This window comes from Phacochoerus africanus, chromosome 4 (genome assembly GCF_016906955.1).
Source record: "Phacochoerus africanus isolate WHEZ1 chromosome 4, ROS_Pafr_v1, whole genome shotgun sequence".
Lineage (NCBI taxonomy): Eukaryota > Metazoa > Chordata > Mammalia > Artiodactyla > Suidae > Phacochoerus > Phacochoerus africanus.
In genome coordinates this window covers 95,884,508-95,898,439 of record NC_062547.1, presented here as the reverse complement: position 1 = coordinate 95,898,439, position 13,932 = coordinate 95,884,508, and the positions used below count along the sequence as shown (strand labels likewise).

The following is a 13,932-nucleotide window of genomic DNA, read 5'->3' as shown; positions in this document are numbered from 1 at the left end:
GACACCTAGGATCGCTAGCAGTTCTTATTTTGGAGTCAGCTGTTCCTATTGTAAATGTTACTACATATTCTCTGTGTCCAACATATATAAAAGAACATGTAATATAGGGGGAAAAAAGCCTGACATGGCTTTATTTGTAACACAGCATACTTTCCTTTACATTATATAGGAAATCAATGAAATGTATACATTTCTGCAGAAGGTATTTATCTCAAATATCTGCAGTGAGTTCCCTCTGCTCTGACATCTCCCTAGCCTCTGTTGAGGCCAAGAGGATTTTGTTTCCTTACTGTTAAGCAGGGCTGTTCTGGGCTTTTGAACTAAATCCACCACATGAATGAACTTAGAGCAGAAACAGCAAGTACAGCTACATTTAGGCTTATATCAGCATTTCTGTTTAATGCATTTTAAAACTATATTTAAGTAATGTGGAGGTTATGACATGAAGTGACAAAACCCAAGCATGTGAGCTGGATGAAACTATCTTTAGCCAAGATTCCTGGGCCAACAGAGTGAAGTATATGGGCTAAAGAAAGGCTCAGCATTTCCTCAGAATTTTCAGGAGTGTGAAGGCCCTTTTTATGGTCTTAATATTAAACATATCTTATACCATAATGGTGTCTGTGGCCAGCAGACAAGCCTGTGAAGCTTGAGGAAGGTTCCATCCTAATCCTTTCAATTGCTTCTTGCTGCTCCATCCCCTGTTCCCAGCATTCCAGGTGCAAATGGGACTCCATAGCACTAAAAGTGAAAGAAGAAACAAACAAGGCTTCCTTTGGGGCAATTTCTGTGGTGGGGTTCAAGTGAAACATAACTTTTCTGAGAAAATCTCTGAAATTGGTTTGGCAGTTTGGGGCTAGAAAAGAATTGGTCAAGATAGAACTCTTGAAATTCTATTTTATAGTATGGTGACCAACACAAATGATAAATATATCTACATTTAGCACATCTGTATACATCTATCTATGCACTCTCATAAAATATAGAAAACTTGGTGCACATACCAAGGGTTCTATATTCATTTTAGTGTATCATTTATTGCCAATATCTTTGGGGCACTTATCAGCTTTAAATCTATTTTTACCTCCTCATTTCCTAATCCATTCTAGAGTTTGATAGCAAATACAAATATTGATGTGCTATCTATCACTGCTGTTAGTAATAAACTACTGTATACCATATTTTAAATGTTTTGGTAGACTAATAGTTTCCCTCAGCAACTTTAATGATGTGGCATAGTCATAAATTCTCATATTGGAGATATCGGGTTTTTATTAACACTAAACATTACTAAATATTTTCTGATTTTGCAAATTATTTTAAAAGAGTTAAAGTTTTATTTTAAAACTTGGAAAAATATTTATTGCTAATCTCATATACTTTTTTAGCTTAGAGTATATTAGTGATTATTCTGGATATTTAATATTAATAATTGCTCTTTTTTAAAAGTTCATCTCTCATTGGGGGATTGAGTTTTAAATATAATGTTAAGATTAGTGTGATTGAGTACTTTGAATTCTTAAATATTCATTTTAACCACTTCTAACAAAATCTACACCGAATGCTTAAAACCATTGTCGGTTTTATTTTGTAAAATCTGCTTCAAAAATTAGTCTACCGCTGTGAATGAATTGCTTTTAATAGAGAGATGGAAAAGGGGGGGTGGAATTCAGGAGGAGAAAAATGTCAAGTGAATCAATATGATTAATTAAATTAAATGTGGATTCATAAAACTCATATTCATAGATTTACACAATATATTCACCTTGACATTAAAACATGTTTTGAAAATCCCTAAAAAAAGTCCCATGTACATGAAAACATAATCTATTTTTAAGAAAATTTTTGAAAACTTAACTATATAATAGAATTATAAAGCTTTATTGCCAACCACTATACATTTCAATAGTTTTTGAAAAGAAAAACAGGAGCAATTTTAATTTGTAAAAGTTTTAAAGGAAATGATATATATTTTTGTTTCTTTCTGAAATGTTTATGCATAAGCCAATAGATAATCTTGACTATATAGTTTTTCTTGTTTTAAATGTGTACTACATTCATTTTGATGTTAATCCATTAGGCTTACAACTCCTTGCTGATCTTCTACGGGATAACTAATGTGTTAAACTTAGCAGGGCAAATATTTATAAAAACAAAAGTTATTTTTACTTTTATAAAAAAATTTCTGAAGTATGTAGAGGAAAGGCACTGGTTCTCAGGTTTCTGAAATATATATATTTTTAAATTCAGGTAATATAAAAATAAAATACCTTAAACTGACTTGTAGAATTAGCGTCCATCCATGAATAATAAAAATGACAAGAGGGTCTTTAACATGGCACAACACCTAAAACAAGAGATTTGGAAAGAATAGTCAGGTTCAGACAGTACTTAATGGTGTGAATTGCATGTAAGTCAATTTAAGTTAAGAAAATTCATAGTCTTTAGGTATTAGTCATGAGTTATTTATGAATACTTCTTCCCCAAAGTCTATTAATGTTACTGAGTTTCTCCCCCAATCCTGGTGTATTCCAAATCAGTATAAAGCCTTTTACTTCTGCTTTCAAAAGTAGTACGTTATATTGCTTTCACAAAAACCCAGTCATAGCTTAAGCTGTTTTAACAAAGGACAGTTTTTCCCTTGTAAAAAAGGTTCCAAGATAAAGATTTTACATCGCAGAGAAAATGGAAGAAAATTGAGAGAATACTTTATTTCCTTTAGTAGCCTGCTATTGATGATGAAAAACAAGGCAACAAAAGTAATTGGTAAAACAAACCCCAAAGGAAGTTTCAAGTATCTCAAATAGGGGAATATTCTTAGTTGTAAATAGCTCAATTTTATCTCTAGAACCTAAAATATGTATCCCTGCCCCCCCATCTTGCATCCAATTTCAATACTTCAGCCTTATCAAAGTAAACAAGCTGTTGTTAGAATAGAAAATCCAGCTAGGTTGGAGGGCTGCTGCCACTTCCCTCTCTTCCTAGCACAATCCGGTGCCAATAGCTTTTGGAAAAGGAAAGAAAGAAAGGTCCGCTACTGTGCTGTGTGGAAGTAAAGGGCCAGAGGGGCATCACTTCAATCTCTTGGCTCTGGTCCTTTCTCACTCTTGCATCTTCAGAGAAAAGAGATGCTCTTCATTCACAAAACAAAACAAGAAAATCTCTATAATTATTTTTGGCTCAGCTCCATTGAAATTCATTCTCCTGGAAGCATCCCTGTTTTAGATTAAAACAATGCTGAGAATATTCATTCTCTGCTCTCTTTTTCTTTCTCACTCACCACTCCTGCATGCTACCCCCCCATCACTACTCCCTGCATCCCCCTCCCTACCATTTTTCTCTTGCTTTTTGATTTCTTAGTCTTGATTTCTCTTACTCTCTGTCCTTGTCTTTGGTTGAATTTTTTTTTCTCAGTCATATCAAAGTTATATCTCAGAGGTCTTTAACATCAATGCCCACAAGTGCCTACTCAAGGTCATCATGTTTAATGTCAAGTGTTCAAGTCTCATACTCTTCTCCAACCAGGAAATTTTCCCAACCTCATGTCCCTGATCATATCCTGTGGTTGCTGATTTGCAATCTGATGTTTCAAGCTTCAAAATAGATAACTTCTCATCTTATCCTATTCAGTAAAATTGGGAACAAAATTTACTTTCTCATTCCTCCAGACTTCTCCTCAATACCCAATCCTCAAAAGGTGGATACAATCTTCATTGTCTACAGAAGGTTGTAGCTATTGAATTCCAGTGGTAAAGCATGGAAAATTATTATTTTAAAAACCCAAACCATTTTGTCATTAATCAATGACAAAATTTAGTACCTGAAACCACATCCCTATTAAAAATGGTTTTTTTCTATCACTAACTTTGATTTTTTTTTTCTTAAGGCCAAACATTTTTCCATTTTCCTTTTGTTAAGGAAAAAAATTCAGCAAAGGGAAAGTAGCATTTCTGCTCCAAATAACTTGTATGTGCATATTTGCGAAAGTTACTAATGTGCTATGAAACATGGGATTCTCTTTCCTGAAATAGTGAATACATTTGAGCTTCCCATAAGGCAAGAATTTTACTTATGATATCTTACACTTTGTGGAATTCCATTTTCTTACACCTTTTCATTCTTGGTGAAAAAATTTCAGAGAAAGAGGTAGATCTGATACCTATTTTCATTAGCATGAATGTGTCTATTTCTCACTTTCTAGTTGGAATAATTCATTTATGCTTGGTGCAAATTATTGGTTGTTAGCAATGCCATCCAACCTTCAAACCTATCACCTGTGGAATGTATATCCTGTTTAGGGGTGCATTTCCGCTCCTTGGAACAATGGATATTTTGTGTGGATATTGCAACCATATATAAGTAAGCCCTGGCCTTCCAGCACTATCTTGATGAACAAAGCAAAATCCTGATAGTTGCCCAGATGTGAACCATCTCTGGGATTTCCTGTCTGCCTAGTAACAGTACAACAATCTTGTAAGCTTTTATTTAAAGGAGTTTGGGAATTTATTTCTAGGACCTCACAAGATCCCTGATTATTGAACTCTGTTTGGTTTACCAAATAAAGAGAAGGAAGGAGGATAAAAAAGGAAAACCACACATATTGCCATTAATTACACTGTAAACATTTAATAAATATTCTTTCTTTCTCTCCTTTGCCCTTTTCAAAAGGAAAGGTGGTAATTTACATGTGCTCTGCCTCTTTCCTCTCATTGTTTTATTTCTTTTCTTTCTAGTTTTCTTTTACTTCTGTAGAAAAGAGGTGGACATGTTTGAGAAGATAGAAATGTTTACCTAGTATGTTTTTTTCATAATTAAAAAAAACAGCCTAGGTACTTTCTACTTTGTCTTACGACCTTTGTTAAACCTCTAATTCTAGAAGCTGCATTTCAATTACAAAATAGCGTAAAGGGAATACAGTAGGAATACACAACCCTTGATTCTCAGCCAAATGAGAGGAAATTTAACATCAATGTATGGTTGCAGGAATGGTCATGTTTGGGATCCATATGCATGTTCAACTCACACATTCAGGCAGTGCAATAAAGCAGGGAAAAAACAGCTGATACACAAAAGGGACCGTCTAGACAGTACCCCATCAGTCTGGCTAAATTTGGTGCTGGCATTCCCAATGGGATTGTAATATAATTGTTCTGGTGTCTGCGTTCATTCCCCCTGTCAAACACCATTCCAAGTATACATCCTTCTCCCCCCAACCCTATTTCTTCCATAAATATGAAGCCCAAACCCTGCCATGCTAAAGAGGGTATTAGATGGCCCAACCTTAAGAAAATGTTATAATTTAGCAAACTCATGTTATTTAATTCCTTTTTTAAAAATCCCCCTGTTACTTCCTAATTCCAAGTAGAATTAATTTCAGCCCAATTTTAATCATTTAAATTAGAATATGGAAAAATTTTAATGCAACTACAAATAACCTTGAAATAGCACTTCAGAGGAAAGCAAATAGGCCTTTTTACCCCTTTGTATTTATTAACCTCTGTTAGAAAATTTAACAGAAATCAGAGATGTGAAAGTGTAATGATGGACATGGATCATAAATTCTAATGAAGAAAAAGCTAATGAAAAAAGTGTTAAGCAAAAGCACTGAAAAAATGCAAATTGTGTATTTTTTCCTTCTTGGGTTTAAAAGCCATATTTTTTTTTCTCTCTAAACATCTTTTGAAATTTAAATTTCTGTTAATTTATATAGGAATTATATATTTTTGGCTTTTAAAAAAGAGAACCCAGAAATGTTTATCCACTGATTTGTAGTAACTATCAATTAATATTTTCACAAATATTTTGGTTTAAGACATCAAGAAAATGAAAATCACTACTTAGAGAATAAAATAAATTAAAAAGCCCATCGTTAAAATGAATAATGAACAGATATTGACAAAAATGCTTATAATCTAAAAACTTTCACAACATTGAAATGAAAGCTGTCAGAATCCTTCATTTTAAGGAAAATGCAGATGTTAGGATTGGCATATAACACAATAACTAGTTACACTTATTTTATGTTCTAGTGTCACCTCTGGGTATTGTTTAGATACTAAAATTGACCAAAATATCTCTTTTAAAAAATCTTTTATTCTTTTAACTCCAAGCAAAATTATCTTGAGAAATAGGTTGGGTTATTTGTTTTGTTTTATTAATGGTGGGTCTACATTTGTAATTCTTGTTTTGGAGGTTAATAATCCTTTCCTTGATGCTATAAACAGAAATTTGTCTCCCATCTCAGTAATTCTGAGATGCTAGATTATGATCCCAAGTAAGGGAAGAAAGTCTCCCCACCCACACCAGAGACCACTCTAACTAGAGCAAATTCAAAGAAAATACTTCAGACACTAGATCCTGGCTTTATCCAACTTCAGGAGGCTGAGACAAGCTCACCAACCAAAACAAGGCACACGAGAAATGGCTATTCCAGGAAGAAGCAAGGCACAGGGCCTCAACCCGCACAAAGACAGAGCACAATTGCACAGAAAATCACCACCAAAGGGATCAGGAAATATTCAGATACGTTTAGAGATGTTTTAAAATTCTCACGTGGGAACGAAAGCTGAAAGATGATAAATATCTTTAACGTGGAAAAATGAGATTAAGACATTGTAGCCTTACATTTTTAATTTAAAAAAATAGTGATTTTTCTATTTTTCCCTTCCTCATATGAAACTGTTCTTCTGACTTTGCATGTGGGTACAAAAAAACACAGTCATTAAAAAAGACAACATAATAATATTGGAGCAGTGTCTGCCTGAAGCTGGGTGGTTTGCTTGTGATTGTTTTTATTCACTTTATTTATTTTTTTATTTTTTTACAAGATGGGCTGGTAGAAAGTGAAAGAAAGGCCTGCTGTAGGCCTCTTTGAGATGAAACAGTGTAGCAAAATCTGAGTTTTATACTTGGTTTCCAAACTATTGAAGAATATCCTATGAGACCTCTTAGGTCTTAACTGGATTAAAATGAATATATTTGTGCTCTGGCTCTTTTCAGCTAACTAATGTGCATGTGAATTGTTAGTGTGCGAGGGAGCGGGTGAGAGCAAGTATGTGTGAGACTGGGAGAGGATGCGGGCTCCAGGCTCAGGGTGACTGTGAAGGAGCGTGCAGGCTGGTGTGGGCTGCCTCCAAAGAGGGAGAGAAATGAAAATGAGCAGGCCCTGGGGTCTCTGCGTTTTGTCTTGTTGGGAGCCAGATGAGAAGCTGGGTTGGGAGATGAGGAGGGAGGAGAAGACTGGGGGTAAAGAGAGGGTGGAGAAGGAGGTGTGGCATGTGTGTGTGTGTGTGTGTGTGTGCAGGCACGGCGGTTTCAGTTATGGCTGAGCCTTGGGTTTTTGTTTTGTCCGTTCTGGGCATAAACAGACTGGAATTTCAGGTTCAGGTTGGAGTGCATGCAGGGGAATCGTTGTCATTCTGAATTTCTTTTTCTGGCTCTTCACCGTGGTTGCTGCTCAGAACATTATTGCTGCTACAGAGGGGGTTTAGGGGGAGCAGCAAGGGATGGGGGTCTGTCTGCAGCTGCCCCTCTCACACTTGAATAAAAGAACTTTTTTTTTCAGGGGTAGGGGAGCTGTGAATACCTTTCCCAATAAGAGATGAGGCATATTGAAAACTATATTAAATTACCCTGATTAACAATTTAGCCACGAACAGGGGAGCTTTGGGAGATCTCTATAGGCAGGACTGGGGGCTATTCATGCCAGCAGCTAAGAGGTCGAAAGGTTTCTGAAGTTCACAGGCTCAGAGCCTTTGTTATGCTAACAGACAATCTCAAATCAGCTGCCTAGTGGAGTGTGAAATATAAATGATTCCTTGAGAACTTCCAATAAGTTGTCACTCTTGCTCTCCAAATACCAGGACAGGCTGCTAATTTCTAGCAGGCCCTTTTGCAACATCGCTAGCCCTAAATGAATGCCTTTGTAGTTCAAATAATCTTTTCAAGGGAGCTGTCCTATCATCATAGCCCAAATGCATCTTGGTTTTGACTATTAAATGAAAATCAGGGCTCAGCAGTGCTTGACTTTTCCAAGCGGCCCGATGTTTGGGAAGGGTGGTGGCAGCTCTCCTGCACAACAAGTTAGCACCCACTGCAGGAGGGCCTGGGGCATTAATAACAGCCGAGACCCTAGGAGCTACCCTAACTCTCACCCCCACTCCCTACTGGGAACAATGCTCCGGGAGAGATTTACGTGGCTTCCCTCAGGCTGGGCTACCTTCTTCTTTCAAGCTCACCAACATTTCTCTGATTTATGAACCCCCTGTCCAAGGGGATGGCCAGCTGACCTGCTAGCATCTGACTGGTCACTTTGAAGCATCAACTTTGGAGATGGATGTATTCATTCTTCAGGGCAGGAGAGGCCAAGGGGAAGAGGGCAAGGTGTGTGTTCAGGCCATGCCCCTGGTATCAAATGCCTGTGGATATTATTTTATCATTTGCCCATAAGAAGGATACAAACATGGCTTATGATCTTGGGTGTGACCTTTGAGTATGTCCAGATGGATAGAAGAAAAAAGGTCCAGGCTCTCTTTGTCTGAATTACAAAGCTTTTTAAGTAAGGATGACCACTCCCCATCCTAAAACCCTGACAAGTTGGGAGGAGTGAGAATGAGAACCTATCTGGGAGAGTGTGCCCAAATTAAACAATCTAGTAAGACAGGACAAAGCTAATTTATACAAATAAAGAACACACAAAAAAGAGGGGGCAGAGACCAAGGGAAATTAGACATCCATCTGGATCACTCTTTACAAAGGGAGAGATAAAACCTTTACAGTAATAACTTGGATCCTAAAAATGTTGGTATTTCTGACTCCCTGTCCTCAACTTCTTTACTGAAATACAAAATGGTCCATGATATCACAGAAGTCTCTGGTTTTTCTAAATAGAGAAGGTTTGATTTTTTTGGCAAGGAATAGAAAAAAATCAAATGGACTGTACTTCATAATATATTCTTAGGTTAAGTTTATAAACATATAAATATATAGAAGCAATCTATTTTAATACACCATTAGATAACTTTATAAAGTATGATAATACAGAAAAAGAAGGGCCTTAATTACCCTTTATCTTCTTCTTCTTCTCACAATGATTTATAAGTATTACTAACTACAACGATTTTTAAATATTACATCAAAAATGGTTGGGGGAGTTCATTTCATTGGTACAGAAACTGATTTAAGTAAACACTTTTTTTCTGCCCTAGGTAAACTAAGACTTACAGCTATATGTTAAAACATTAATTAAATACAAATAAGAATGGTGGTGTAATTTGCACCAGTTTTGAAATAATCAAACTCACATGTTTAAATCTTATTTTTTTTTTTTTTAAGCCAGGATACAACATACAATGGTAAAGGACTCTGGGATTCAACTCAGAGAATTTAGCCGTCAGAATAGGAGAGTATTTAGGAATCAGATCATTATTTGTCTTTTAAATCCTTATTTATTTTGCCCAGTACAACAATCTGCTAATAATATTGGCTAGAAAAAAATTAGTTCAGTTTACTGACACTGAAGGAGTAAAAGTTTGTGGTTTCTTCTGCCAAATACCAGAATTAGGCAATGAGATTTCATTATTGATGTCCTCACACCCTTCTCAGAGGGACTTAGAATCCTGGTTACCTTTATTTCAGAGATAACAGAATGATTGGCTTCCGATACACATCTAATTACACAAAAATGAAGGCAACACTGATAACTAAAAGTTCAACAATTTCGACACAACTTGCTTAAATTTAACCTTTCATCCCCTTTCCATTTTAAAAATTTTAATATTAAACTGTAAGTATCTGCATGTTATCGATACATGCTGGACATTCAAAGGAGGAACACCTTCCCTATGCTTCCAAATACTTATTTTACCACTTCCAAGCGTCCTCTCTCTTTCCCGTCTTTAACACATCAAAACAGGGAAGAAAGCGCTTTTGTGTTATAACTACAGAGAAAACATTTGAGAATGTGTCAATGCTGTGAATACCAGCACCAGTTTGGGGGTTGGTTTGTTTTTCCCCCTGCCGTGGTATTTCTTTTCCCTTTGCTTTTGAGTCTTTAAACTCTGGCCACTTTGAGAAAAGCAATGGTTGAAATGAAAAGTTGGGACAAATTGCGTTAAACCTGTGTGTTGCCAGAATATGAGCATGATGAAAGCAGTGTTGGGACATTACAGAGCCAGAGCAGCTCTCGACACACAGAAAAATTAAAATAAAATAAAAAATAAATAAAAGCTGGTCTTTTCCATTCTTCCTTAAATACTTAAGATCTAAGAGAAAGGGAATTCCTGTTTAAAAAAAAAAACAAAAACAAGTTTCTAGGGTTGCCATTGCTGCATAGTGGGGGTATCTGAATGTGTGTTTGTGTATGTGCATGTGAGTGTGTGTTTGGGGAGAAAAGAAAGAATGGGGGAGGAGGAAGGGCAGATAACTTTACTGACATATTAATTCTTTAGATAGCAGTAAATGAATGGTCCAGATAGACATTTGTTTCCCTTAATAGGTTTTGTACAGGTCTCTTACAAGCTGTGGCATATGCTTCATTTATATGTATATTTATTTAGAAGGATAGAGAATAATAGGTGTACTTTGTCTATAGTCGCAGTTATTATTTAAAGTCCAAAGAGGGTACAACTTTTTTCTACTCCAAACACGGATACAAAGGTCTCTTGTACATGCCTCCTGCATTTTGCTGAAGGCCAATTAAAAATAAAGATAATATTCTAACTAGTGAGCCTTGGGAGGAGAAAGAAGGAGGCTAAAAGGCAAAATGCCTCCAAGATGGCTGCCTCTTCCTTCTTCCCCCTCCTCACTGCCTGTTTTCCACATAGAAATTAATGTAATATTTTGTTTAGAAATCACACTGTAGGTCGTTTGTAAATGAGGCAGTCTCTGAGGCACCAACATCTGCCTAGAACACTCTCATGATGCCATTGAGGTATGGAGGGAGATTAAAATGCAAACATTCAAATGTATTTAGATTTGTACAGTGACTGGACTCACACACATACACACTTGAATGTGTGAACAACACACACAGCTGTAAAAGGAATAAAAGGCTGAAATCCTCCTTAATTCTTAGCACAGAAGGGCAAAGGAGGGTGCCAGGCCACCACCTTCCTCCCCAAAGGTTCAAAAATGCACTGTTCATGGTCTGGATCCGATTTTTTAAAAAAGATATATCTTACTGATGACTCTCTCATTAGGCGGACTTCTGAAGTCTGGGGAGACAAGATTTCCATAAATTATCTCTCTAACTCATCTCATGCTGGTGCAAAATGCAAAGCTAAAATTGTTTTTTTTTTTAACTTTTTGCATTTAAAAAAGGACAGCCTGCTATGCCAACCAGCTTCCTAACATGTTAAAGGAATAAGAGCACTAGTAATTACTCCTATTAATTATAATAAATATATATTCTCAATAATAAAATCCCACCCATAAAGCTAAACTAAAATAATGTTGAGAATAAATAAAAGTATATTTGGGGATTTATAACGGCTTTATAGCAGGTTGCTATGTAGACTGGAGTGCACTAGGCATAGAACAAAGCAAATGGTTTAGTTCCTATAGGAAATATATTAAAAAGAAAAAAACCCACAACCCTTTATCTAAAAGCCATCAGGGACAAGCACTCAATACAAGTTAACAAGCAGGAACTGATAAGATAACATTTATATGAGGTCAGAAGTCAAATGCCAGTCAAAGGCTTTTAACCTCTTGGGTCATAAACAGGAATAGTTAAAAGTGAGAGGTAGTTATTTATCGGATTTTAAGGGTACCTGATCATTGCCAGAGAATCGCCGATGATGAAACTAATTAGGATTTATAGAAAAAGAACTTTGTAGCTTTTCAAAGAGAATTAACCTACAAACCCATAATTCTTCAATTGGTAGGGAGAAAAACAAATAAACAAAAATCCCCTCTTTTGGGGGGAAAATAAATCTCGCAATTTAAACAGATTTAGTAACAAAATCTCAAACAGTAATTTATAGCTAATGTACATATTGATTAATATATGGTGAATGATATACCTTATAAATTCTGTATTAACAATCTAACAACAAAAATAAGCATCACATAATTTATTTCCAATTTTTGTTCTTTTTCTTTTACTCCCCTTTCAGACCTCCTAAGTTAGACAGACTATCACTCCGATAGCACAATACTTCTTGCTCTCAGAATGCCATCATTTATAAATTTAAAAAAATATGTATTCTAATAGCAATTATTTTAAAGCATCGAAATATCAAAACTGCTTAATTAAATTTTTATCTTAATCTATCCAGAGAAACAGATGTCTCTTCCTTTATTTGCTGTCAGAATATTTTCCTTTGTTTTGATTTTTGTCCTTTTTTGTCATTTCTTAGGCTTTTATTCCAAACTCCCAAACAGTTCCTGATCCCAGAGTCCATGCTGGCTTATATTTTCAAAGCTTACCACCCCCTCTTTTCCCTTTTGCAATAAAAGAAAGCAGATCTAGGTATTTCTTTCTAGAGAGAGATAGAGGGATTGTTGTTAGGCCTGCTAAGGCCCACTGTTTCTTTAAACAGAGTCCACAATACACTAGGCGAACATTGTGGATTTAAAATGCTTTTAAATATTTATCAGAAGTATTTTATCATCATATTCAAATGACACCTGGAGTGCACTCACCTTTATTGACAATCTCTGTTCTGAAAGTCCATTTGCTTCCTTAAAGCCCCCCAAGCAGAACAAGGACTACCCGTTTTCATTCAGTTAATGTTTAGTAAAAAACCAAGCAACCTTAATCAGCATGCTGATTGCATCGTCAACTAACAAATAATTTACTACTCTGAGCATTGCATTCCATTAAAAGCTCATTAAATTTTCTGTTCTCCAATGGGAGGTTTAGCTTTTGAACTGCATGCTTTTGCTTCGAATGATCATTTATTCAATTTTTGCAATATGTTGTGTTTTTTTTTTTTTTCCCTTAAAGTATAGGTGAGCATTTCAATACCTATAAACTGCAGACACATGGAAACACAGCCCAGGGCTTGTGAATGTTCCATTTGATTTATAAACTCTGTTTAATAAAAATTCAACATAATCTCTTACACTTTTAGGAAATCCTGAAATCATTGGGTGTATCTGGGTGATGTATGACCCAAAATAGTCTCAGAAATATTAATACAGAATATGAAATATCAAATACCTTTTTAAAGCTTAAATTATCCTTTTCTACATATTATAGCTATTGTTATTCTTATTATTTTTATCTTTATAAATAGCCATTCTCTACTGATTCAAAAAGGAACATGACATGACAAAGCCCTTACCGTATTTGGTGCCAAACTTAATACCTTGGGTATGTGTATGGGGGGGGGGGGGATTACTTAAAGAAATCCACGTTTTCTGGGGTTTGCCCTTTTTTTTTTTTTTCCAACTCAGAATCCCCTGAATCATTTCCATTCCCAGACTTGTCTAGGAAAGTGTATATTTATTATTTTTAATTTAGGGAAATGTAGGAAAATCTCCAGCCCCCAAATTAACATGCATCTTTGGATTGCTAATTGTGCTCATTGCAAATTTGGGTCATTTTGCATGAGTGACTCTAATGTAGGGCTGAGATTGCCACGCAGCGCAGTGGATTCCTGATTCCCCACGCTAATCCTGAACTCGGTGATTGTGTCAGGTGCAGTTCTGTATGCTCTAGCAGCTGGCTCATCCTCATCAATGCAAATAAGGCAACTCCTACAATCAGAGCCTTGCGAGTGTGAGGCCTGATTGCTGAGGGCAGGCTAAAGCACTACACAGACTCTCACTTTCAAATCACGCTAAGTGACAAGACAACTGCAATGTCCCTCCAGTTCAAAATCAACCTTTTGAAAACAAAACAGGAAGAAGAGGATGGCTACAAAGAAGAGGAAAAAACCCAGTGTTTGGGAAATGGACTTGTTTAGATGGGCTTTATTTAGATAC

General features: G+C 35.9%; 1 long non-coding RNA gene across 1 annotated transcript; it reads right to left on the bottom strand.

The window, feature by feature from the left end:
* Nucleotides 1–225: 225 nt before the first annotated feature.
* LOC125124336 (uncharacterized) lies at nucleotides 226–12,701 on the bottom strand. The gene is made up of 3 exons (XR_007134270.1): nucleotides 12,646–12,701; nucleotides 2,271–2,347; nucleotides 226–741 (listed from the first exon to the last, which is right to left on the bottom strand). It is a non-coding gene; the product is annotated as an uncharacterized LOC125124336 (long non-coding RNA).
* Between the last annotated feature and the right edge of the window lie 1,231 nt (nucleotides 12,702–13,932).